This window comes from Nanorana parkeri, unplaced genomic scaffold, assembly GCF_000935625.1.
Source record: "Nanorana parkeri isolate BGI_ZX_2015 unplaced genomic scaffold, ASM93562v1 scaffold1232, whole genome shotgun sequence".
NCBI classification, from domain to species: domain Eukaryota; kingdom Metazoa; phylum Chordata; class Amphibia; order Anura; family Dicroglossidae; genus Nanorana; species Nanorana parkeri.
In genome coordinates, this window is record NW_017307500.1 from 194575 (window position 1) to 221488 (window position 26914).

The window sequence follows — 26914 nt, forward strand, 5'->3', positions numbered from 1 at the left end:
GTTGTTTGAGGAAGGTGAAGCTGGGGAAAAGTGAGTATAATATATTTATTTTCCCCTACAGGTATTTTGTATTCATTTTTTACAGCCATTATGCTGGGGATGGGGGAAAGTAAATGTAAAAAGCAGATTTTACCTTAATGGTGGAGGGTCTACTTTAAGCATTGTGTCAGTGTAATATTGTCAAGTATTTATTACCTCTCCCCCTTACAATGTCTTCATCTGCCTTTTTTTTCCTCCAGGAGGATGCTGCCATCTTTGTTCAGGAGTTATCCAGGGTCGCCATCTACTTTCTGGACTAAGATGGCTGGTTTAGAGATCAAAAGATCACGGATGCCACCAGCGCACAGCTTTTCATTGCCACATAAGAAACACTGTTTCAGAGCTCTCAGAAAATCCCCTTCCTCAGGCAACAGTGAGCCCATCTACAGTATATTTGTTTACTCAGAATTCATTATTGAAAACAGTTTGCAAGTTTAATACTATAATGAAGTTACCCATAGAGCTTCATATTATACAATATACTTACAGTATAACATATAGAAACTTACCTTCAAGGAAGCCAGCAAAAGCACACGATGATTTATTCGCCTTAGGCAAAAAAGATACATGTTCAATAGATATACATTTTAGGTAAGGTTTACAGTTCATTTCAGGACATTTTGCTTAGGCTGGGTGTATACAGGTGTACAGTATATAGGTATATATATTCAACCCAACGTTTTTGATAGAGTAGGACATGATTGGAGCTGCTGTTGGGTATTTATCACTGTCTGTGTCCCACTGGAGAGATTCACCATCTCTATGTAAAAGTGATAGCTAATCCATAATTATACAGTTGTCACCGTAACAGGAAGTTATGGGAAATCTGTTCAACAGGACAAAGATAACCCAAACTGACAAGGGTTTTACATGAATGGAATTACATTCAGGTGCTCATATCTGTGCCAGGTTCCTTTCAGTGTTAACCTTGTCTGTCGCATGATGAAAGGGAATCTCAGCCAATCTATTTGCTGATCCCCCGTTCAACAGAGATCATGTGACCAACTGCTTAGGTTTTTAAGGCACCTAGGCAGCACTGGAGGAAGCTCAGAGCAACATTTTCTCCAGAAAAGTAACTTTTTAAGGAGTATTGGTCCTCAAAAATGTAATCAAATACTGAAAATGCTTCTGGTGGCTTCACCTTTTACCTTATATAACCAGTGTGTTCTTGATATTCATTGACCAAGTTGAAATAAAGTATATTTAATGGCGATTAACATGGAATTTGCCGCCCATTTCTTTCCGTCTTTCATATTCCTTCTATTTACCACAGTGGATTTCACCAGTTGACCAGTAGGAGTGACCCCCCCATGTGAAGGTAGGTAGGTGTAACATGTGTCCCCCTACTTTGCCAGCACTCCTTCCTGTGCACTGGTGCTGGTCAGCACCCACGTCTTTTGGGATAGCCCACCCTCACACTCTCAAAGCACCCCACAATGCTAAAGGGCATGATATTTCCTATAATGGTTTTGGGTCATTTTTTTTTAATGTGTACTATATATTTTTTTTACTATATGTGTTCAATCTACAATCTTTAAGAAGATATGTGTATCTTCAAGGTAAATGGCTCATCCCAGGCTATACTGTGAAATCCCAGGTGCTGGTCCAATGTATGGGTATATTATCTCATTGGGTCCCAAGTCCTATTCCATAGAAGCCATGGTTTCCATACACTACACTGATGATGGCAAAAAGCCGGAAACAGTTGTACTCAGCTTGGAATAAATTACTCTATAATATTAGACTATGAGACATATGAAGACGTTCTGTTCCAAGAACACTTTGCTGTGCTACGCACTGATTCAGTTACATAGTTACATAGTTACATAGTATTTGAGGTCGAAAAAAGACATTAGTCCATCAAGTCCAACCTATTGTGTGTATGCATTTATGAGCTGGTGTGTGCGTGTATATGAGTCCATGTGTGATTTTTCTCTTAGCAATACCTGTACCCCCGAATGTTATGGTCTCCCAGGAACTCGTCCAGGAGTTGGGGGTCTTCCTTTAGCTCCTCCTCACCAAAACCTCTATGGCCATTTTGTTTTTTAATAAAGGGTTTTGTGGTGAGGGATCCATGATTTGCTACACTAACAGTGTAATTTTGACTGAGGACACCTTGTGGAGAAGTAGCGGTACCATCGGACTGTAGTCAAGTCTGCAGCTTGTGAAATACTTGGAGGCATTTTTAAGAATGCTCAGAGTTGGGCCTCAGCAAAAGTGATCAGCCAAAAATGTCCATGACAACTCTCTCTACTGGCCTAGTCTCATACACCAGAAAGTTTTGAGTACAAACACACCTGTTTCCATTGGCTGTTGACCCGTATGTAGATGGTATAGGTATGTTTGGGGATAAGAGGGGCGTTGTAAAATCCATTATAATGCTGATTATCCCCCGGAATGAAGGTCCTGGAACTGGTTAGGTCCTGTGCTGAAAGAACAGCCGCAGTATAGTAACTTGAAGTCCTGCTGGAGTTGTAGTGGATTTTTCTGAAACTCCTACAGTCTGTGCTCAAATTGCGTTCCTGACCACCAAAGACAATTATTTCATAAGAGCTGGAGATGGGAAAGAGATTATTAATTCAAGCTTTGAAATAATATGCATAATAAGTGTCTACTACTTTACCTACTAAGCTCATTTATACAAATATGGATCTAATCATCTATAAACACTTGAAAATAAGGCCAATAGAGAGACACCCTCATTGCATGGTGGGAAAAAGAGGGCTGGATGGGTTTTGATTGAACTCTAGCATGGGGCAAAGATGCTCATTCTATTGTAAGGTTTACCAAGGTTTGGGGAATGTCAGATCACACATAAGACCTTTAATATCGTGTCACACGGTGCTGTCAGAAAATTGCATGGCAATAGATATAGATATTATTAGGGTTGCACAGATACCAAGTACAGTACTCGGTACAAGTACGAGTACATGTACCGATACTTTTGAGCTCCAAGACTAGGCTAGAGAAAAATTCAAAATATTTGGGGCAGCTGTCATTTGTAAGGAGCACACGGAGCTCCTGGGGTTTGTACATCTCTGTTTTAATGTACGATTTTGTTTTTATAAATATATATAAGGGATGCACAGATACCAGTTTTGCGAGTACGAGTACTGATACTTGCCGAGTACTTACAAGTACGAGTACTGATACATTTTTGTTTATTGTCATGTGACAGTTTTTCTAAAACAATATCGACTAATGATTTCAGGACAGTGATGGAGGGCCAGAGCACGGTCCCAGCTGCAACCCTGGTAGTTCTCATGAAAATGTCAAGTATCTGCACTGGTACTCGAAAAGTATCTGTGCAACCCTAGATATTATGCAGAAAATACTATACTCTATATGGCAAAATGTATATGGACACCCTAACCTACTATTGAGTGTTTTAGCCACATCCACTATTACCCTGTACATAAAATTAAGCACATAGCCATGTAAGGGTACTGTTAATGCTAGAGTATACAATTCTGCTCGTCTAGTCTTGTCTAACAGTTTGGTTAAAGGAGAACTATGAGGTGAGTGAAAGTCACTCATCCTCATAGTTCGAGCCGACGTGTGGCAATGAAACTGTCACACGTCAACTCAATAGATTGGGAAGTGAGCGAGCGCATACAATTATGTATGTCCCTGCTCCCCGCAGGGATCCCCCCCCCTCCCCGATCCTCCAGCGCTGACTGGAGGAAAGGATGGGGATGGGGCGGGCACAGCTGGCTCTGTCTCTAGATAGGCAGAGCCAGCTGTCACTCACGCAGCTGGTTGGATTGCAGCAGCATTGTCGTGATCCGTCCCGGCTGCGGCAGTCTCAGTAAACCGCGAGCTGTAGCTTGCGAAATACTGAGCTTTGGGTCACGGGAGGAGGTTAGTATATGTCCTCTCGTGACCCTTAAGAGAACTATGGGGAAAAACACTTACCCCATAGTTCTATTTTAAGGCCCTTTTCTGTTCCATCATGACTGTTCCCCTGTGCAGAAAGCCAGCTCCATAAAGACATGGTGTGATGAGTTTGTTGTGGAGGACTTTGAGAGCCCTGGTCTGTACCCTACTGAAATAGTGTGCTGTGAATTGATACACTATAGCAGTTTGTCTCGTCCAACATCAGTTCATAACCTCTCAAATGCTCTTTTGGCTGAATGGGTACGAATTCCCCGCAGACACGCTCCAAAATCTCGGGGAAAGTCTTCCAAGAGGTGTGGAGGCTGTTATAACTGCAAAGAAGAGCAGCTCCATATTTTTGGCCATGGTTTTGGAATGGGATGTCCAATAAGGTGTGATGGTCAGGTGTCCACAGTCTACTTTTAGCTATATAGTGAATGCATGTTTATGTCGCAGAACATGGTTTTAAATCCAAAAAAACACCTTTAAGGCAGGCATAAGTCATAAAGGAATCATTAGTAATTCCTCACCTGATTGGCCCATACAGGTCATCAACCGGGAACAATTGTAAAATGGAATTATTTATTGTCTTCTCCACATGACAAGGAGGCTCTGAAAAAAGAATTTAGGAACTAAATTAAAGCTGAGTTTAAATATGCATTGACCCTCCCCCCACTCCCATTCCACAGCAATACATTAGTTAAATGCTCATTTTGTCTAGAGGATTGGGGGAATTACTTGCCTTACTCCTAGCTCTGGGGCAGATGGCACATTTTTTCCCCTGTACAATACTACCGGGATGTGGACAGGCCCTCTGCTTCCTCGCCTACAATGTGGGCCCTTGGGATAAGATAAGTGACTCGCTTTATTCATTATCCCCTAGACAAGAGCAGCAGAGATGCTCTGCCAACTTGTTACAAAAATCTTTCTAATGCATGGCAGAAATGAAGATTGGCAGATCTATAAATATTAACAGGTAGTTTTTCAGGCTGATATAAAAAACATAAATGCGGTTTGTTCAACTGCCTGGTTCCTCCATTCCCTACATCAACTCCCTGTTCTCCATAGTGGAGCTGAATTAGAAGAGAAGGTCAAAGTCCTTCATCAATAATATTTGGTCACACATCTTCTTCTTGAAGTCAACCTAACAATCCAATGGCCTTCACATTTCTTTATCCTTCTGTTCAAACAGAAGGGTTCTTCTTGTCATGTCTGAGGTCAGTATATGGTACTGTGAAACCTGTTGAGGAGATGGGAGGATCATATCAATTGTTAATCAGGTTCTCAATTAACGGACAAGCCATGCAACTATACCACTTGCATGACTAGTTGCATGATTTGTCCAATAATTGACAATCTAATTGACAGCTGCTATGATCCTCCCATCTCCCAACACTTCAGCAGGTTTAACAGTCCCATATAGCGAACTCAAACAAGAATTTCAGCCCCTCTAAAGCTGGCCATACACCTATAGATTATCTTCAGACTTTCTATGGTCAGATGGAAAAAGTGCAACAGATTCCTCCATCTACGCTAAACTGTGTGGATGGAAGAATCTTCCACTGGACCAGGCTTCAGTATCTTGCCCGACTAGCAAAATACTGAAGCTTGGCCCAGTGTCACGTGCCTGGTGAGAGCCTGAAATAACAAGGGCGGCCTTCCTTGCTTCTCTTGTCCAAACACCCCTGGTAATGATGGACAGAGTGTAGGGTGTAGGGTCGGAAGAAAGGCACGAGTGCCTGATGAAGTGGATACACCCAGAGCTGGAGATGCTGGCGGACCAGTCTGAAGAACGATGATGGCAGTCACTTCCTGGAATATGATGCCAGCATTGCAATGGGTGAAGCTGGCACCGGTGCAGAACAGAGCCGAAGTAAGAAACAAGCCGGGTCACGATCAGCCGGGCAGCGAGGTACAAATCAGCAAACAGAGGCAGGGTCAGGAGCAGGCCGGCTCGGTAAAGTGCAGGCAAGGCAGCGTGTAATCAGCAAACGGAAGGAAGTTCCAGATCAAGTCAAGGTCAGGGGCAGGCAGCAATCAACAGAGACCAAGAACAAGCCGGATCAATATCAGGAACAACAGAATCAGGAACAGAGACACAGGAAGCAGAGTACTAGCTGAAGAACTAGCTGAGTGCATGCAAGATGCTAGTTTAAATAGGCCTTTTGGCGCCATGAGTAAACGTGAGCGCCGTTGTGCTTAAACGCGTGCATCGCATCTGCGCGCATGAGCACAATTACGAGCATTACCAGCATGAAACTGTCTCACACGCACATGTGCAATGGCTCTCACAGTACCAGTTCTATGACTGCTTGCTGGACTTCTCTGACACCCTGTGTGAGATTCCCCCATCCACACAGTTTAGCATAGATGGAGGAATCTGTTGCACTTTTTCCATCTGACCATAGAAAGTCTAGATAATAATATAGGTGTATGGCCAGCTTTACTCCGACAACTTATGATATTGTCTGGCTTTTTTGGTAAGGAAACTAACTTTGTAATTTATTAATTGAATGTGCGTACTGACCAGTCCGTTCACAACTGATCTTTTCATTTCCAGTGTATCTATAGCCAAAAAAAGGTTTGGCTAGATATACAATGCGTTGGCCATTATCCTCAAAATGTGATCCAATAAAGAGGTTGTACTGGTGACTGTGTAAGGCAAATAATAAAAATGATTTTGAATATAATAACAGCTGTTGGAATTACCAAATTCCCGCATAGAACTCACCTCCAATTTCGGTTTCGTTATTTAGGGTTATAACATTCCCGGCTCCGGCCGATGTGAATCCTCGGAGGGTGACACTGTAGTTGGTTCCATGCTGGAGGGAGATTTTATATTCAGTCATGTTAGGGTGGAACCACACGGACTCATCCATGATGAAAGACGCATTGTAATCCCTCCAGGCAGAGATGTTCATCTGCAACAAAAATTTCATTGTATAGATTTTATGAGCAACTGGTCAGAGATAAATAAGGAAAGATACATTGGGAGCCTTTATTGTAATGTTAACTCAGAGCATTCTTTCATTATTTTTAATATTGGCACGCTTTTAATATTTTGTATTATTTCATGTCCGCATTTGCACATTCTTCCTCTAATGGATTTCATGTTATACAGTCTGCTAAATGATTACGTTGAAATTGATTAGCTACATAGAGAGGGCTGTATTTGCAACATTATGAAAGGACTTGTGAGACACCAAATCCAGGGCAACGGTGACGGGCAAAACTATCTACATGGCCACCCTTCTTGAACTGACTGCAGTCTGGAACTGGAGCTTGAATATGGTGACCAGTATATGGTTCTGTGAACCTGTTGAAGAGTTGGGAGGATCATATAAATTGCTCATCAGGTTCATATAGCACCAACCAGGACCAAAAAAAGCATTTGGTTCTACAAACACAAATGAGGGCAAATTTAAAAAGTCTACATACTAATGATAATAATAAAAAAAGAAAAGCATTATTACATCTTAAATCGCCCCTTATAACAAATTCCCAGCATAAGCTCATGACCTATGTAATGCTGGCGGCCAGACAGACAATTGCCTGTGCCTGGAAAAAAAACATTTGCGCCTTTTAGGGAGGTTAAAGATAGAATGGATTCTTTTTTTCTAAATGAAAAATTAACCAGCATCTTGTTGGACACTCATGGGAAATTTGAGAGGACGTGGCAACCCTGGATCGCCTATGCCCATCCATTACTCTCGGTAGAAAGTGTGACCCTTCTGTAGGGGCAGTACGTTTTTGAATATTGCATGCCAACCAAAAGAGATATGGGACCCTGATATTAATGTTAAATCTAGATTATCTAATATATATTAAATCTTGGTGTCTTCCTTCCCTTACCTTTTTATGTTGTCTTTGTGATACTATGTTGGTAATATTTAGATACAAATGGCCCGAGGGGGAGATTGGGTCATCTTCCTTCTAGGGTCATTAAAGCTAATGTATAAAATTTATGTAAATTATGTTTTTTTATGTAGTTAAAATAATAACATTTTGAAGGGAAAAAAAAGAAAAGAAAAAATAATCTAAAGAAAATTAAAAAATACTAAGGAAGAAAGAGAATGAAGAAATTGCTAACAAATATTGAGAGTTCACTAAAGGGTTCATTTATAAAAGTTCTGCACTAGAGCCTTTAGATGGCACTGACGAGTATAGGAATTCTGTATACTCCTCATCGCCATCTATGGGCACTAGTGCCACTTGTCTCACTCCTGCCTGTGTTGTGGCCTTGTGTGCACCGGCGACAGGAGCGACACAAGCGGACAATATATGCAGCCAAGCCTTATGTGAGACGCAATAGGACGATACCCCTTATTCAGGGATCCTTGTCACTCATATTCCTTTCATCTAAGGGGCTCGATCATCTAGGAGGATGTTCCCCAACTGGGGTCCTGCCTGCATCATTGCAGTGATTTTCTGTTCATTCCAGTTCACTTCTGTGCTGCTCATTGTTCTTCTGAGGGCCTGCTAGAGAATTAGCTATAACTAAAGACTTGTAGTGGAAGGATCTCCTTGATTCATTCTGTGGACCGATGTGTTCTCCACCTCTGCTGCTGCCTTTTAGACCATTAACTCACCAGTCATCAGATCATCAGTCATCCAGGGGGCAGGTTAGACATCAGGAAGCAAAGTTCTGCTCCTCTACCATGATGTCCACCTCCACAGGCCGAGAGACCGTGTGGAACAAGGTGTAGGAAGTTATTCCTAGGAATAAGATCAACTGCATGGAGCCTACAAGCAAATAACTAGTCATTTGCCCTCCGCTTTACTTTTTTTTGGTCATAGCTTTGATTGTAGGTCTATGTAAAAGGAATACACAGAACATAATTTTACCTTACCTGGAAACCAGTGACTTTCCCCCGAATGTCGGACAGTTCCCATCTTATTGTGTTATTCTCCATTGTTGGCATTTGCTTTATGATAGGTCTATCGGGTACTGGATGGAAAATTATATAAAATGTTACAGAGAAATGACTGTAAACTGACCACCTAGATCATGACTTGATCATTTAACAAAACCAGCTCAACTACACATATCGACCAATGGACAATTGTTACAGATTGGGGGGGTTTTCCATCCCTAATGAACACCCTTGTGCAAGGAAGAAACAGTCACATACACATGCATAAGCAGATGGAACCACCAATAAATAATTAACTCTGCCTTACCAATAGCCTAGCTCAAATAATCAAGCAGGAGAGTAATTTGCTCCTGAAACATCTGACTACTGAAACAGAGTAGCATTCAAATTGCTAAATACGCAGTTCCTGCCGAGTGATTCTGATATTATATCGGGATAAAGATAAGACACGGCCACTGGTAGAAATGCTGTTTTAGCCCCTAGTAACCAAAGCGGAGCTCTTTCCTTCTTTAGCTCAGCGTTCCTAGTCAACGAGTGTGAGGCATACAGTATGTGCAGGAAGATGGAGGATTTGGTGTTTGTGTTGTGCTGGCTTAGAAATAAGGATGTACAAGATTCCTGTCCACTGCCATACATATGCTGTATGCTAGGGGTGAGTGGGTTATATACACTGAGTGGCAAGATTATTATGACCACCCCATCAGTACTTTGTTGGGCCGCCTCGTGACTCCACGAGATGTTGAAAGGAGATGCGAGGAATCTGACACGGCACTGTTGCCCTTCTGTTGTCTTGTACCAGTCTTGCCACTCTCCGTTCTGCCCTCACATTGACTAGTCGCTGACGGACACAATTCGCACGTTCAGACCCAGATTTTCGGCTGACAGTCCGGCCTTTAAACACTTTAACAACAGCTGCTCTTGAACATTTAACAAATTCTGCTGTTTTGCTCATACTCGCTCCATGGCTCAGAGCGCCAACAATCATCACACGTTCAAAGGCTGTTACATCGCGTTGTTTCCCCGTATCTTCAGAAACAAATCACTTCTACTGTCGTGGTAACCAACCCGCTTCCCTATTTATAATGGTCTGGCCCTCTAGCCACTTCAGCGCCAAATTATAGCTAATGTGCCTACAAACGTTAGGTGGTCATAATATACTGGCCACTCAGTGAAGAACACAGTGCTGCTCTGTTAGGTGATTAAATACAACAGGTGAGCAGATATTACTAAAACTATTTTTATTGCATTTTTATTTCCCCTTATAAGCATGGGTACAATATACATGTTGTCAAGGACAATTATGATTCCTAACTCCACACTAAGCACATACAGGGTTATTCACAAAAGGGTGGAGAGTTTGTAGAAGGCCGGAGAAGTGAACAATCTAGGACAACATAACTGAACTGGAAAGTGAGCTGCATTGGAGGATTTTTCCAAATCAGCGATGTTGTCCTAGATTGTTCACTTCTCCGGCCTTCTTCAAACTCTTCATCCTTTTATGAATAACCCCGTATATCTTATGAAGAGATAGAGATTGAAGAGGAAGCATATACGCTGCATGGCCCAAAAAAAGTCTCACACTCTAACATTTTGTTGGACCACCTTTAGCTTTGATTATGGCAAGCATTCGCCGTGGCATCCTTACGATAAGCTTATGCAATGTCACAACATTTATTTCCATCCAGAGTTTTGCATTAAGTTTTCACCAAGATCTTGTAGTGATGATGGGAGAGTCGGACCTCTGCGTAAAGTCTTCTCCAGAACATCCCAAAGATTCTCAATGGGGTTAAGGTCTGGACTCTGCGGTGGCCAATCCATGTGTGAAAATGATGTCTCATGCCCCCTGAACCTCTCTTTCAAAATTGAGCCCGATGAATCCTGACATTGTCATCTTGGAATATGCCCAATGTGCCATCAGGGTCATTCAGGTAGGCAGCTGACCTCATTTTTTGAGGACATAACATTGCTGAAGCTAGACCTGACCAACTGAAGAAACAGATCATAACATTTATCCAATAGAAGGCTCTTCTACCTTGCTTAGCTAAATCCATGTGGTGACTTTTTTTGGCCAGGCAGTATATTTACTGTAGCATAAGAACATTAATTTGTTCACATACATTAAGGCTGAAAATCACAGCTATACAAGAGGAGGTTTTATGTAAATCTTTTGGTATTTTTGTTTATTTTTCTATTATTTTGGCATTTGCAACTGCACAAATAGAAACCTAAGTAAACCTTAATAAACACCAAATTTAATATCAAGTCTGTGTGTGCTCAATAAAGTCTGTCACTCACATTTCCAATCACATACTGAAAGATTAAAAAGCATACGTCTATAGGAATGTCAAGACCTACTTGAATGTGATGTCTGGGATCACTGGTGGTGCTCGTACAAAGAACCAGTGCTAGTAATTATTGAATAGTATGAGTAAATTTGGATTCTACCTACAAACCCCACACCTTGTGGAATTTCTGCAGACAGCCTCTTGCCTTGTAGAGCACATATTAAAGAGGAACTGCATTGTTAAAAAGGTGTACCCACTTAGTTGTTCTGCTTAAGAGGAGGATTTTTCCAAATCAGCGATGTTGTCCTAGATTGTTCACTTCTCCGGCCTTCTTCAAACTCTTCATCCTTTTATGAATAACCCCGTATATCTTATGAAGAGATAGAGATTGAAGAGGAAGCATATACGCTGCATGGCCCAAAAAAAGTCTCACACTCTAACATTTTGTTGGACCACCTTTAGCTTTGATTATGGCAAGCATTCGCCGTGGCATCCTTACGATAAGCTTATGCAATGTCACAACATTTATTTCCATCCAGAGTTTTGCATTATTTTTTAACCAAGATCTTGTAGTGATGATGGGAGAGTCGGACCTCTGCGTAAAGTCTTCTCCAGAACATCCCAAAGATTCTCAATGGGGTTAAGGTCTGGACTCTGCGGTGGCCAATCCATGTGTGAAAATGATGTCTCATGCCCCCTGAACCTCTCTTTCAAAATTGAGCCCGATGAATCCTGACATTGTCATCTTGGAATATGCCCAATGTGCCATCAGGGTCATTCAGGTAGGCAGCTGACCTCATTTTTTGAGGACATAACATTGCTGAAGCTAGACCTGACCAACTGAAGAAACAGATCATAACATTTATCCAATAGAAGGCTCTTCTACCTTGCTTAGCTAAATCCATGTGGTGACTTTTTTTGGCCAGGCAGTATATTTACTGTAGCATAAGAACATTAATTTGTTCACATACATTAAGGCTGAAAATCACAGCTATACAAGAGGAGGTTTTATGTAAATCTTTTGGTATTTTTGTTTATTTTTCTATTATTTTGGCATTTGCAACTGCACAAATAGAAACCTAAGTAAACCTTAATAAACACCAAATTTAATATCAAGTCTGTGTGTGCTCAATAAAGTCTGTCACTCACATTTCCAATCACATACTGAAAGATTAAAAAGCATACGTCTATAGGAATGTCAAGACCTACTTGAATGTGATGTCTGGGATCACTGGTGGTGCTCGTACAAAGAACCAGTGCTAGTAATTATTGAATAGTATGAGTAAATTTGGATTCTACCTACAAACCCCACACCTTGTGGAATTTCTGCAGACAGCCTCTTGCCTTGTAGAGCACATATTAAAGAGGAACTGCATTGTTAAAAAGGTGTACCCACTTAGTTGTTCTGCTTAAGAGCATTTTTATTGAATAGCTATCAGTTTTTTTTGGCATAGAAAGGTAGAAATGTATCATGGACTTATGGGTGTGTTCTACGGGATAGTCCAAAAGGACGTCCAATAAACATACTATCGGATTACAAATTTTGGGAACAGTCAGAAGCTGTAAGATAAAATGAGTGACCAAAATAGTAAAGAAAATCTCCTCGACAACTCCAACACTTAAGGTGTAAGTCTGTGGGCATCTTCCCCATTTTGAATAGCCTGACTGAAGTGTAATATTTAGGGATGCACCGATACCAAGTACAGTACTCGTTACAAGTACAAGTACAGATACTTTTCCAGCTCCAAGACTAGACTAAATATAGGTATGCACTGATACCATTTTTGCAAGTACAGGTACTGATACTTGCCCAAGTACTCACAGACACAATTACTGATACATTTTTGTTTATTGTCATGTGAGAGTTTTCCTAAAACAATACAGACTAATGATTTCAGGACAGTGGTGGAGAGCCAGAGCCAGGTCCCAGCTGCAACCCTGCAACCCTGGTAGTTCTCGTGAAAATACCAAGTATCGGCACTGGTATCTGAAAAGTATCGGTGCATCCCTAGTAATATGTGTGTGCATCTAATTGGAGTCCGTTCGTCTCTAGAGGAGATGACCATGGGCCCCTCCTGGGCCACCCAAGAGAGAGCTGGCATATCTCCTCCCCATTTATCCTCTAGATCAGCGGTTCTCAACCTGTGGGTCGCAACCCATTGTTGAGTGGGTCGCCGGATCCATTTCTGCTGCGCTGGGTGAGAGCCTCCTCAGCCTCCTCCTTGCGCAGCAGTGTCAGTCAGCGGGAGGACAGCAACGGCTGTGAATATAAAAGTGCCGCTGTACACACTCCCTGGCCGCTGCAGCGGCCTCTAGTGGCCGGGGAGTGTGTACAGCAGGACTTTTCTATTCACAGCCGTTGCTGTCCTCCTGCCTCCCATACAGTGCGGGCTCTGCAGGAGGCGGGCGTCTAAGCAGTGCTGGGGCTGAGAAGGCTGCATGGAGACAGAGCAGGGGCTGGGGAGGGCTTGCATTCTTGTGAGTGTGCTTCTATTTTTATTTCTAAGTCCAGTGCGTTGCTATGTCCTGAGTCCAGTGCCTTACTAAGTCCTGAATCCAGTGCCTTACTAAGTCCTGAGTCCACTGCCTTACTAAGTCCTGAGTCCAGTGCCTTACTAAGTCCTGAGTACAGTCCGTTACTAAGTCCTGAGTCCAGTGCTCTGTTGGGGATCACCACAACTTGGCAAATGTTACCAAGGGGTCCCAGACCTAGAAAGGTTGAGAACCACTGCTCTAGACGGTTTAGTCTATGATCTGTTCACATCAATAAGGGACAGTAATAGTTTGAGATCAGCTTCCAGTAGGAGTCTGTGATTACTAATCTTTCTACCACTGTGGTCTGTAGAACAAGTTCCCCAGACCCATATTGGGTAGTAGCTGCATGTTTAAGTTGTAAATATCTATAAAGCCAGGATTGAGGGATATGAAATTATTCCTGCAAACTGGGAAACCCACAATAAACATTAATGATAGAAAACAAAAAGCACTGGCTGGCTAAATAAATGTAACTTACCCGATTCATTTGTCCTGATCTCTATTGTCTCCAGAAGGATAGACCTAGTTTTTATGTGAAGTGTGGTGTTGATTATATACTTGGAGAACGGCTGTAGATCGGTGAATGTCATGTCTGTTTTATTATGCAGATTGCCACATGATGTATCATTTTCCAGCATAAGCTCACAACTAGCAGTAAATCTCCATGTTGATGGACATTGTGGACTACATAAGATTTTGAAGCTGATGCTTGCAGAGGTGACTTTCCAATCCGTCATTGTGAAACCTTATATAAAGAACATTGAAAGACTAAATTAAAAATTGAGGACTGCAAACTCTTAGGGGGTTTATCTATGAAAGTTCACACGGCACCAGAGCCCCTAGATTGGGCTGAGGAGTATAGGATCCTATATTTGTCAGAGCCATCTATTAACACTAGTTCCACCACAACTTTTATGAACCAACCCCTTAAAGTGTTATAGAAGAACCGAGGAAAAGTCTTTATTAAAGGATAAGTGTATGTTATAACAAAATGTACTTATTCTTTTTTGCCCCCGCCCCTGGTTCTGACCTAACCCCCCTTCCACAGATGAATACTTACCTCGATCCCACGTCCGCGGTTCCACAGTTTGTGTGCATCCAACGGCACAAGTCTTCATTGCCCTGGCCATACCTGCCCATTAGTGTCCAAGCTGCCACTTTGGGTGATTGATATCTTGTATGTATTGTATATCCTACTATCTGTGCTCTTATAGGGTTATTCACTAACCTGCCGAAGGCTGTTCGGTTATTTACTTCTGGCTTGTATGGCTGATTTCAGCCGTACCGAAGCTCAAATCAGCTGTATGGCTGCCTTCGTTCAGCCGAACATGCTCTCAGCTGAGCCAAAATGCAGAAGGACTTCGACTCAGCCGATCCAACATCTGGATCGGCTGAGCCGAAGCTCCGGCAGCTCACTCGCTGCCATTCGCCCCTATTTTCATAGTGGCTGAACAGCAGTGAGTGAATAGCCGAATGCCGCTTGACTATTCTGCTAGGTACCTCTGTGGTGCCGAGCAAAATAGAAAATCAGTGAAAAAAAGGTTGAAACATTTTTAAAAAATTCAAATAGTAAAATTTATAAATAAATAAAGATATTAAAAAAAATAATAATAATAAAAAGAAAACGATTAAGCAGAGCTAGCAGTGAGTGTATCCTATTGGCCGTCACCTGCTAGAGTGATGTCACAGCCGGCTCCGCCCAGTTGTTATTGTTTAATGACAGTTCAGCATCCCTAGGGCATTTGGGGACACTGATCTGTCATTACAACTTCGGCAGGCCGTTCGCCCCACTTTTGGCAAGCCATTCGGCCTGCTTCGGCTGTCACTTTGGCTCAGTCGAGCCGAAGCATATGCCTTTGGCTCAAGTGAGTCTTTGGCTGCTGTATGGGCTATAGTGAAAAGCCCGTACAGCATCCCTTTGGTTCGACTGAACCAAAGGGCTCCGGTGGCTGAAGAGAGCCAATAGATCAGTGAAGCTACAGCTGGATCCTTCGGCTCCTTCGTGAATAACCCCCCTAATCTTCGGTACAATTTAGTGCTAGCAGAGTGAGCGCTGGACATTTGCTCACCTATACACCGTGAAGAGCGATCCCATTTAGACTCATCTCCAATTGTCACACATGTCATCATCTCATCTGATGGCTGATATCCCTTCTCACACTCCACCGCTACAGACTCATTCACATTGTAGTATTCCTTGTCTACAGATGATTTGCTTATATTGACATTTTCTGGCTTTTTACATACTTTTTACATTACAAAAAAATGTGTTAATGCTGGGTAAGGAGTTTGATAATTAATTATTCAGGAAAACATCATGAAGAGACAATTGTGGCCCATTGCAAACTCTACATAGATCTCTATTATTGAAGCGTTTTCCTGATATTGTGGCATTGTCGGTGGTAAGGATGGAATTGTGTGCCAGACACAAACAAACATTCACATGGGCTCTTGAGAATGTAATTTTGTCTTTCTTACTCCATTTTTTATACTAAACCTACATTCTTGTGGCTCTATAAATCAACAGTCTTGTAGAATATCATAATACCATCTACCATCCTTCTTCTGAAAAGTCTCCTTCCATCATCCTCCAATTTAGACCCTCCTCTAATTAGAATTAGATTCCAGGTAGACCCACATAACCCCTTGTCTGTGAATTCTGGGGTGAATGACATCTTGTATATTTTACTATCTGTACTTAAAATTTCTGTTTATGATTTGGGAGGCAGCAGAGTGAGTGTTGGACAATTGCTCACCTATACACTGTGGAGTTCGGTCCCACTCATCCCCATCACCAGTTTTCCGACATGTCATGTTCTTATGTGTTGGCCAATAACCCTCCTCACACTTCACCTCTACAGACTTGTTCACATTGTAGTATCTATTCCCTTTAGTTAACTTAACCATTTAGCTGATTTGCGGCCTTTTGCACTGTGCTGAATGAAAATAAAATTGATAATGCCGGGTTAAGAGTTAAATAAATAATTAAAAAGTACAAATCTCATGGAGATACACTTGTAGTTCAAACTGACCCATCATTAAAATGAATGGAGAAGCTCTATTGTCGACCTTCTATACTTCTATGCTATAGAACCATTTTCCTGGTATTGCGGCATCAGGGGAAATTAGATGCTTGAGTCATGTGCCCGATATTAATATTTACACAGGCTCTATCTCAGGGTTTTGCATTTAATTCAAAAACTGGCCGTTCACCAGAAAAAATTCTGTTTGGCAAAAATTGTTTTTTGAATGTTCTTTTGACTCTAATAGTTAATGGGGGTCAAATCGACTACCGCTTTTGACCACAAGGATGAAAAAAATCAAAGGAGAGGGATGAAAAATTGGAAAAGAATGGAGTTTCTTTAAGGAAAACGACAACCAATGAGGAACTCCATTATTTGCCAAAATCAGATGTGAAAACCAAACAGAATTTCGAACAACATTAATCAAGTCTCTGATGCCATTATCCAATGTTCTGACCAGATATTTTAATATGAACATCTGTATGAAAATATACCAGTGTGTGGTTTAGCTTAACTAACATATACAGTAGGTGGGTATTATTTATACAATGTATACTTCTAGCCTTGACTCTCTTCTCCAAAGATTTGTCTGACCAATATGATTGACCTGATAAAGTTAGAGAGCTGGTTGTAGTGCTGATTGATTTAGGAAACCTCACAATTGAGTAATGTTTGATTTCCTTGAATAAATTCATGTAGAAAGCTCAATAGCTGCTAATATCAACTGCTTGACCCACTCTGTCACTTGGCCAGAAAAAGTAAATTCCTAATTACAATTAATTTCCAGGCAGATTTGCATCACCATTTACCTGGGTTTACCTGATCCTTGGTCTCACCAGCTCCCTTTGGCCTGTTACACCGGTTCCCACAGCCTCTTCTCCCCTGGGCTCCAGCGGGACCACTGACAAGGACCACTGACATCATTATGGGGGTTATTCACAAAAGGGTGAAGAGTTTGGAGAAGGCCAGAGAAGTGAACAATCTAGGACAAAATAGCTGAACTGGAAAGTGAGCTGAATTGGAGAATGTTTCTAAATCAGCTATGTTGTCCTAGATTGCTCACTTTTCCGGCCTTCTACAAACTCTTCACCCTTTTGTGAACAACCCTGCATGTCTTATGCAGGTTCATTTACTTGTATTAGACGTGACGATACCAAGGCACATTGTCAGGTGAGTAAATCAGTTTTTTTTTTTTGGAGCCCTCTAGACAAATGAACACTTAGGCCCCATTCACACTGCGCGATTAGCAAGCTGGAATCGCGGCAAAATCCGCTCCAAAAAGGGTCCTGCTGTAGCGACACACGACCCGCGACAGCAGGATCCCTTGCCCCATTGCAAAGCATTGAAGAGCAATATCGCGCGGTAAATAGCCGCGATATCGCGGGAATTACCGTGCGATAAATCGCTCAATGTGAACGGGGCCTTAACCCTTACAGTGCAGGGGTAGCCCCCCTTCTTTAAAGCAAGCTTGTGTCCAGACTATACACACTGTAGTATTTATATATTCCCAAGAAGCAAAATGAGCCATGAGTAAATCTTCTTTTTTTGAGCCCCCTAGACAAAATTAACATTTAACCCTTGCAGTGCGTGGGTAGCCCCACTGCAAGGGTAGGGGGTTCAAATTTCTGGAGTTCTTCTTTAAAGTGAATCTGTGCCCAGACTATGCACTCTAAGGTATTTATATATTTAGAACAAGTCGCACTTTAAACCAGGCCTAAATTCACCTCTCTAGCTATAGGCACCGTGGAGCTATTAATGTTTCAGGTTCACAACAGAGGCCACAAAATCTTATTTTTTTCCTACTTCTTTCTATTGTAGCAGAATCTTGACGGCCTGCCAACCCTCTAACATAAAGACGCTGAAGGTTTGTTAAAGCCATTAGAAAAAAAAACTGAAACCAAAGTCAGGGTCTTTGCTGTGATCCTTGAGGATGTTTGAGAATAATTCACACTATGTGCAGCCAGTGACATCAGTGATAGCATGTTTTAAAGCTTTTTCACTGCTTGTTAAGAATATGATAATACTTCAATGTCTATAGTCTGGCTACAGGGGGACTTTATATGGAGGCAGCAGAGTGAGTGTTGGACATTTGCTCACCTATGCACTGTGTCGTTCGGTCCCACTCAACCTTGTCACCATTTGTCACACATGTCATCTTCTTATTTGATGGCCGATATCCGTCCACACACTTCACCCCTACAGACTCATTCACATTGTAGTATTCCTTGTATACAGGTAATGTGGTCATATTGCTGATTTGTGGCTTTTTGCATTGTGCTGTATGGAAAGAAAATTTGGTATTGCGAGATGAAGAGTTACATAAATGTATTTATTTCTATTAGGGATGCTCCGATACCAGTTCAGATACCAGTGCCGATACTTGGCATTTTCATGAGAACTACAAGGGTGGCAGCGGTTGCAGCTACGACTGGGCTCTGGCGCTCCACCACTGTCCTGAAATCATTAGTCGATATTGTTTTAGGAAAACTGTCACATGACAATAAACAAAAATGTATCAGTACTTGTATCTGTGAGGACTTGGGCAAGTATCAGTACTTGTACTCGCAAAAATGGTATCAGTGCATCACTTTATATATATTTATAAAAACAAATCATACATTAAAACAGAGATGTACAGGGGGGTGCGGCCGACCATGGAGGAGTGAAGTCACACTTCTGTGAGCTCTGCGGTACCGGGGCACCTTATCAGCCTAATCTACGATATCCCCGCTCTATGTCCGGCACCCAGATTTCACCCGCCACCCCCTCCAGATCCTGGACTAGGGACATCTCGTCCTACTTCAAACCGCCGAGCGACCGCCGAAATTAGCTCCACAGAAGAAGGCCGCAGCCGCAGTAAATTCCAGCATAGCAGCTATGTCTGCTTCAATGACTCTGCAGGAAACTCGCTTGGGAGCCTTGGAGGAGGCCCAGGAGTCCCATCGTGCACAGCTCCAGCACCTGCAGCTGAGGATAGAAAATGGAGAGAACCGCAGTCGCCGCAACAACATTCGCCTGAGGGGGATCCCTGAGGCCACCCAAGGGCCTGATCTGCATGCCACTGTTACTGCCATTCTTAACATAGCCCTGGGGAAACCCACCACTACCTTCATCGAGCTGGACAGAGTCCACCGGGTCTCTGGACCCTTGAACCATGTCAGAGATGTCCTATGTCGGGTTCATTTTTTTGCTATTAAAGAATACTTTGCTCTGTATGGAGAAGCGGCCCCATCGACTTCGATGGCGCTTCTATACAACTTTTACCTGACCTTTCCCGCTTGACCCTAGCGATGCGACGCTTGCTGAGACCTCAATTGGATATCATCCGCCAGACGGGAGCCACATACCGCTGGGGTCACCCTTTCAGCATTCTTATCCGCAAAGGCACAGCAACATTCCAACTGCACACTCCAACTCAACTGCCAGAGCTTTTTGGATTCTTAGAGACGGAGCCAGTTCAAACTCCAGACTGGCTGGATCTTCCTTTTGCCGGAGGGGTCTCCCGCTCCTCTGCAGTCCTACCCCAGAGCCAACGGAGAGCCCGATCACGGTCCAACCGCAGGGCCCGAAGACCCGCTCCACTCAACGCCCCAGCCGCGAGCGAGGGCTGATCGGCTGTTGCCTTCTTTTTGACTCACCCACCGTGATGTACCGCATCATCTGCCTTAATACCTAACTCAATGCCTTTATCCACTGTTGTTCTATGCTGCCCTACCTAACCAGCCTCTTTCCCTAGGTCCTTCTGGGTCGCAACTGTTATGGGCCATCGTGTATCGAGTGCTCCCCGACCCCTCTTAGACCCCTCCGGGCCTGAGGGGGCTTGGTGGACCCCTGGAGTAGGCCAGGTACTCCCTGGGTCGCTCCCTGATCTGGCGTAATCCCTGAAGGGCATCCGCTACCTCACGGGCTGACAAGTCACAAGGTTCTGGCTTTAAATTTACGGTTCTGTTATATTTTAAGCATTTTTTTTCTTATACTGTGGAATTCTGTCTTTACTATTGTATGGTTTGAGATGATGTTTTATGCGGCTGAGGGGTGGGGACTGCCCTTGATGGTCCGACCTTGCGGTCTTCCCTGCATTTGATGGGAATGGATCAATGTCTGCCTTCCTCTGGTTGACACTTGTTGCATAGGGGAGGGCAATGACCGGTGGGGCCCCCTACCCCACAGCCGACAATCACTTTGGGAGGGGGGGTCACTGTTCTGCTGAGTTTGATTGAATGTCAGGACTGAGTATGGTTCTCACTGGGGTGTTCACAATTGGGCCCCGGTGGGCACCTTGATCCTTCATACTCGACTACTTCCCCCGTGTAGGCATCACGTCTCCCATTGGAGATCGTTTTACTCTAGCTTTGACTAGAAGTTAGTTCTTCCCGTAGCGGCTTAGGCCGCCCATTTAGTTTTTTTGGATTTTGTCTGTCCCTCTTCTGTGTTCTCTATACTACTTTCCTCCTCGGGTCCCCTTTCTTCTTTAACTTGCCTCCTGGTTCTACTTCCACTTTTCTTTCTTTCTGCCCACCTACACTTCATTGCTTAGTCCTCTGGACATCTCCTCCTCTCTACCCCCTAGGGCTCTATTCCCTCCAGCCCCGAATTCTGCCCTGGTCTTCTACGTCTATCCCCCCCATACCTGCCATGGCCCCACCTCTAGTCGCCCTGTCGGAACTACGCCTCTGCACTTATAATGCTAGGGGTCTTAATATCCCATCCAAAAGGGGGCAAATCCTTTACCATATGCACAAATCCAAAGTGCACATCGCCCTATTTCAGGAGACTCACTTCCAGACTGGCCATGTTCCCTCCTGTGCCAATAGGTATTTCACCTCCTGGTACCACAGAACCAACGCCATCCAAAAGTCGCGGGGGGGTCTCTGTTGCCATCCACAAGTCCCTCCCGATTGTGGTCCTGGACCATGAGGCAGACGAGTTTGGTCGGTGTCTGTGGCTTAAGATATCGCTCTGGGGTCGGACCTATGCTGTGGCAAATTTCTACCTCCCTAATACTGACCAGACTACCTCCGCACTCAGACTCTTCAGGGACCTGGAAGAATTTGCGGAGGGACAGTTGCTCGTGAGGACTTTAACCTGACCCTGGAACCTAGCATAACCGGGGAGTTCTACACCCACAAACACGAAACTACACCCACTTTCCGCACCCCATCACTCCTATAGTAGGATTGACTATATTTTAATTTCTCATCCCCTGTTGGACTGGGTCACTTCATGCGACATTGGACCAATTATATGGTCAGATCATGCTGCGGTCACCCTGTCTCTGCAGGTCCCGCTGGCTCCAACACGAGAGTGGACATGGAGACTGAATGAATCCATGCTATCGGACCCAAGCTGTGTCTCCGCTCTCTGGGAGGGTATTACCCAATTTCTGGCCGTCCATGCGTCTGACTCCACCCCTCTCCCTCTTCAGTGGGAGGCGCTGAAGGCAGTCCTGTGTGGGGTTCTCATCCAGCAGGGCTCCAGATTGAAGAGGGATAGGTCTAGGAAAATTAGGGAGGCCATCCAACTCCTCACGGACATGGAGACCCAACACAAGAGATCTCCCTCCCCGGAGCTTCTGCTCTGCACCTCCCAGGCTCGCATGCACCTACTTAGCCTCCTTGACCTATCGACACACACATAACGGGCTAAACTTGAAACCAGGGCGTATGAGACGAGTAATAAATGTGGGAAGGCCCTAGCGAGGATGCTACACCCGAGAGCTGTGCACACCTACATCCCCCAAGTCCGTTCCCGGGAGGGCGTCCTACTACATTCCCCTACTGAGATCCGGGTGCGTTTGCGGAGTTCTACGCTTCACTATATAACCTTCCGAGACCAGAGGGGGAGCTCTCGGATCATGATGCAAAGGTGTCCGCCTATATCCCTGACACTGCCCTCCCTGGGCTGACAGCTCCGGATGTGGAGGCGTTGGAGTCGCCTTTCACCATAGATGAGTTACTCACGTCCCTCAAGTCTGCACCTGCGGGCAAGTCTCCCGGCCCCGACGGCTTTACGGTACATTTCTATAAACAGTTTAAGGACTCCCTTACCCCTTTCCTGCTTTGGATCTTTCAATCCGTGACTCAGGGAGCGTCATTCCCAAAACAAGCTTTGGAGGCTCATATCTCTTTGATCCCTAAACTGGATAAAGATCATACTCTTAGCACGAACTATAGACCGATCTCCTTAATCAATGTTGATGTGAAATTGTTTGCCAAAATGATTGCTACCCGGCTGAAACCCCTTCTACCGGGAGTGATCCACTCGGACCGGTAGGGTTTGTTCAGTGTAGGGACGCCCGGGACAATACTATTCGGACCTTACTCTTGATGCATTATGCCCAATCGTCCTAGGCCTCCTCTCTATTGACGCCAATAAGGTGTTCGATCGTCTGGACTGGACCTTCCTTAAACATTCCTTAATGCAACTGGGCTTACGTTACAATATGCTGAACAACATCATGGCCCTCTACTCCCACCCATCGGCCCGGGTTCGGGTCAACGGCACACTCTCTCCTAGCTTTCTGATTGCAAATGGCACTCGGCAGGGCTGTCCATTATCTCCCCTTCTCTACGTGCTCACTATGGAGCATTTGGCGGTTGCACTCCATCAGAATCCGACATTCGCGGGCATAACGGTGGCCCCCCACAATTCCAAACTTGCGTTATTCGCCGATGACCTACTGCTTTATGTGACCCAGCCCCATATTTCTATGCACACGATCCTACAGGAATTCAAGCAATTTGGCGCTCTTAGTAACTTTTGGGTCAACGTTTCTAAATCGGAGCTCCTTAATCTCTCCCAGGGGGACGCAGACATTCACCTCCTCACCAGCAACTTCTCCTTCTGGGTAGGCCCCACTTCCTTGAAATATTTGGGAATTCATCTCCCTAGAAATTTGGCCGACCTGCACTCCTTAAACTTCAGTTCCTTGCTTGTGGGAATAACTAGGGACCTGGCTTCCTACGACCGTAAACTCTTATCCTGGCTGGGCAGGATAAACGTGCTCAAGATGGATATTGTCCCTAAATTTCTATACTTATTCCAGACACTGCCCGTTGCCCTCCCTACTGAGTACCTGCGACACGTCCAACAGACCTTCACGAAATTTGTTTGGGGACCTTCCCGCCCCAGACTCTGCTACAAAACTCTGACCCTACCAAAACGAAGAGGGGGTGCCAGTGCACCGGACATCTTCCTCTATTATGCTTTGGCGATGCTGGTCCGCATTGTGGACTGGTTCCATCGAGCTGGAGACAAACAGTGGATCGGACTGGAGGAACTCCTTGCGGCTGCTGACCTACAGGCCCTCCCCTGGATACCGCCTGACTCCAGGGCCAAACCCCCCACCTTCCCTCTCCTGACCTCCCACACTCTCAAACTGTGGGATAGATACGTTGCCCACCTGGGTGTTTCGTCTTACCTAGGTCCGATGAATCCGCTCCTCGGCAACCCGGCTTTCCCCCCAGCGTTGACTGTGACCACATTGGACCGCTTGGATAGAACCACCCACCGACTCCTGGCCTCTGCCCTGAAAACCCAACACACGGGCTCAGTTATGTGTCCTGGTCTGACTCGGGGTACTTGGCTGGCAGAGGGGCAATTTCGCTCCTTTGTCGCCTCCTTCCCCACGGCGGACTGTTTCTCTGCAGACCCCACAGCTTTCGACTCTTTACTGCTGGCCAATACGCCCCCAACACACTCGGTATCCCTCATCTACTCCATCCTATCGGCTGCAGCCTCTCCCACTCTTCCAGCCTACACAAAGGCGTGGGAACGAGAGCTGGGGGCTTCCATGGCGGAGGCGGAATGGGAGCGATGGTTTGTTCTCACGCACTCCCTCTCAATTGCCAGTAAAGCCCAAGAGAAAAACTTGAAAATCCTAACCAGATGGTACAGGTGCCCGGAGGTTCTCCACCGAATCTACCCGGATACCTCTGAAGTATGTTGGCGCTGTAGGGAGTCTCTGGGTCACATGACCCACATTTGGTGGAGTTGTCCTATGCTTCAGGAGTTCTGGCAGGGCATTCTGAGCGTCTACCTCAAGGTGACGGGTACTGCAATAGATAATGACCCTAAGATACTGCTGCTCTCGATGCTTCCTGGCTCTCTGAAAGCGGCAAAGCGAGGCCTCCTGCGACACTTTCTCATGGCTGCTAGGTCGGTCATTCCACGACACTGGCGAACACAGGTGGTACCCACACTGGTTGAGTGGGCTGTGGAGATGGACCGCATAGCAGACCTGGAGGGCCTCTTGGCAGAGGAGCGGAAAATTGGCCCTGGCTATGTACATGTCTGTCTGTCTGGATCACATTCAGGGCATCAGCTGCCCTTAAAGAGGCTGTCTCCATCTAATTCCCTGGCGTGCTAAGGTGGATGGAATATATGGCAGTGTTCGGATTCCACTTTGACTTATTCTCTTCGCCCTTACCATCCTCTCCCTCCTCTTCTCTTTCTTTAACCTCTCCCCTTTTCTTTTTCATGTTTCTTCTATGACTAATTTACTCGCCTCGTCGTGCTGCTTCCCGGCTCTCTCTCCTCTTTTCCCGCTGGGGGTTCTCACCTGGCTAGTTGGTGCTTCAGCTTTCACCCGAATCCAATGTCTTAATGTCCCCTGGCCTCGTTCCCGGACTCTCACAATGATAGTCGAATACATATGTGGTCCTACAATGGTACCCCTGGAGCTGTTAGGCGGAGAAACATGTATACCACTTTATGATAGTAGAATTACCATATACCATGATTGCCACTTACCCCAAGTGCCTACCCACTGCTTGTTTCTACCTATGGGACCATAGATCCAGTCCGGAGTTTGAGTCTGTCAAGGGATATGTTACTATTGTTCAACGCTGTACCCCAAGGAGTGTAACCTTCTCCGCTTCTTTATTCCCCTTTTTTGTTTGTCTGTTATTGGTTTGTTTATGTGGATATTTTCTATGTAAACATGTCTATTGTAATTTGTATTGAAAGTTGAAAACTTTAATAAAATCAGATTGAACCAAAACAGGGATGTACAAATCCCAGGAGCTCCGTGTGCTCCTTACAAATGACAGCGGCCTCCTAACTTTTGTACTTTTCTCTAGTCTAGGATTTCGAAAAGTATCGGTACTTATAATTGTACTTGTACCAAGTACTGTACTTGGTATCAGTGAATCCCTAATTTCTATAGAACTGAAGAATTTTCCTGGTATGGTGACATTCTGTAATTGTGTACAAGACACAAATATTAACATTGACTCTGTCTTAGGCCTTTGCATTTAAAGAAGTATTAACCTTAGTACTGGAAAGATATTTTATAATTTTTGCCCTCACATGATAACATTTGAATTTTTGTATAGAAAATTATTTTAACCCCCAAACAATGTTATATTTTCTGAGAGCAGAGACCCTGTAGAATAATAATAAATGATAGCTGAATTTTTTTATGTTTATGATATTTGCGCAAATGGTTATCAAGTCGCTATTTTTAAGTAACAAAAAACTCTAAAATACATTTTAGTGTGCAGAGACATTATATATATATTTTGGTAAAAAAAATTAAAAATGTCACATTGACAAAATAGATACCAAGCATGTAATGGGTGCGTGCACCCATGCAAAGGTGAAAGACTATGGTGCTCAAAACCATAACAGTTATGGACTGTTACATATTACGGTCTGATATAATGTTATAAATTTGTTCATATTGTAGTAATCTTTGCTTTCAGATTCATTGAAATTTTGGGGGTAATTCATGCTGAAGCACACACTTTCAAATCACCTGGTCAACCTGAAAGTCTTATAGGCGTTTATCAGCATTATGGGTGTCTTGTAGACTCTGTGTTCTGCTGCCATGGGAATGACAACCCTTAAAACTGGTGTTCTGAGCTGGTATCTCTTTGGGGTGAAATCATGCTCATTTCTGCTTTCTAACAGTTCTGAACATTAATTAGAAAAAAGTGTAAACTGATTCCATCGCAAGTACCCCTAGGGGTACACAAACCAGTGATTGAGAGAACATTTTGCAGCATCCTCTGTAGGTCAATGATCCGCTTCAGTACTCACCTAAACACAGAGCAGTCACATTCCACTGCAGGGTACCATTATGGTTCTCACATACAATAGTATTGGATGATGGACGATATCCAGTGTTACAGCTCACAGTTACCACATCGTCAATGTCATAGTATTCTTTATCATCACTTGTGATGGACAAGTTGCTCATTGACGGTTTTCCACACTGCCCTGAAATAACACAAATGTGATAGTTCAATAAGACTTCCCTATACACTGTGTATATATATAT

The 26914-nt window shown here is 44.0% G+C and overlaps 2 long non-coding RNA genes across 2 annotated transcripts in view; both read right to left on the reverse strand.

Moving 5' to 3' along the window:
* Positions 1 to 553: 553 nt before the first annotated feature.
* Positions 554 to 4509, reverse strand: LOC108797139. Its single transcript, XR_001941858.1, has 3 exons — positions 4446 to 4509; positions 2337 to 2592; positions 554 to 588 (listed from the first exon to the last, which is right to left on the reverse strand). It is a non-coding gene; the product is annotated as an uncharacterized LOC108797139 (long non-coding RNA).
* An 11840-nt stretch (positions 4510 to 16349) lies between these two features.
* LOC108797140 overlaps positions 16350 to 26914 on the reverse strand; it is a 23774-nt gene continuing 13209 nt past the window's right edge. Inside the window, exon 3 of the long non-coding RNA XR_001941859.1 lies at positions 16350 to 16360. This is a non-coding gene — a long non-coding RNA (uncharacterized LOC108797140). The remainder of the gene's footprint in view (positions 16361 to 26914) is intronic.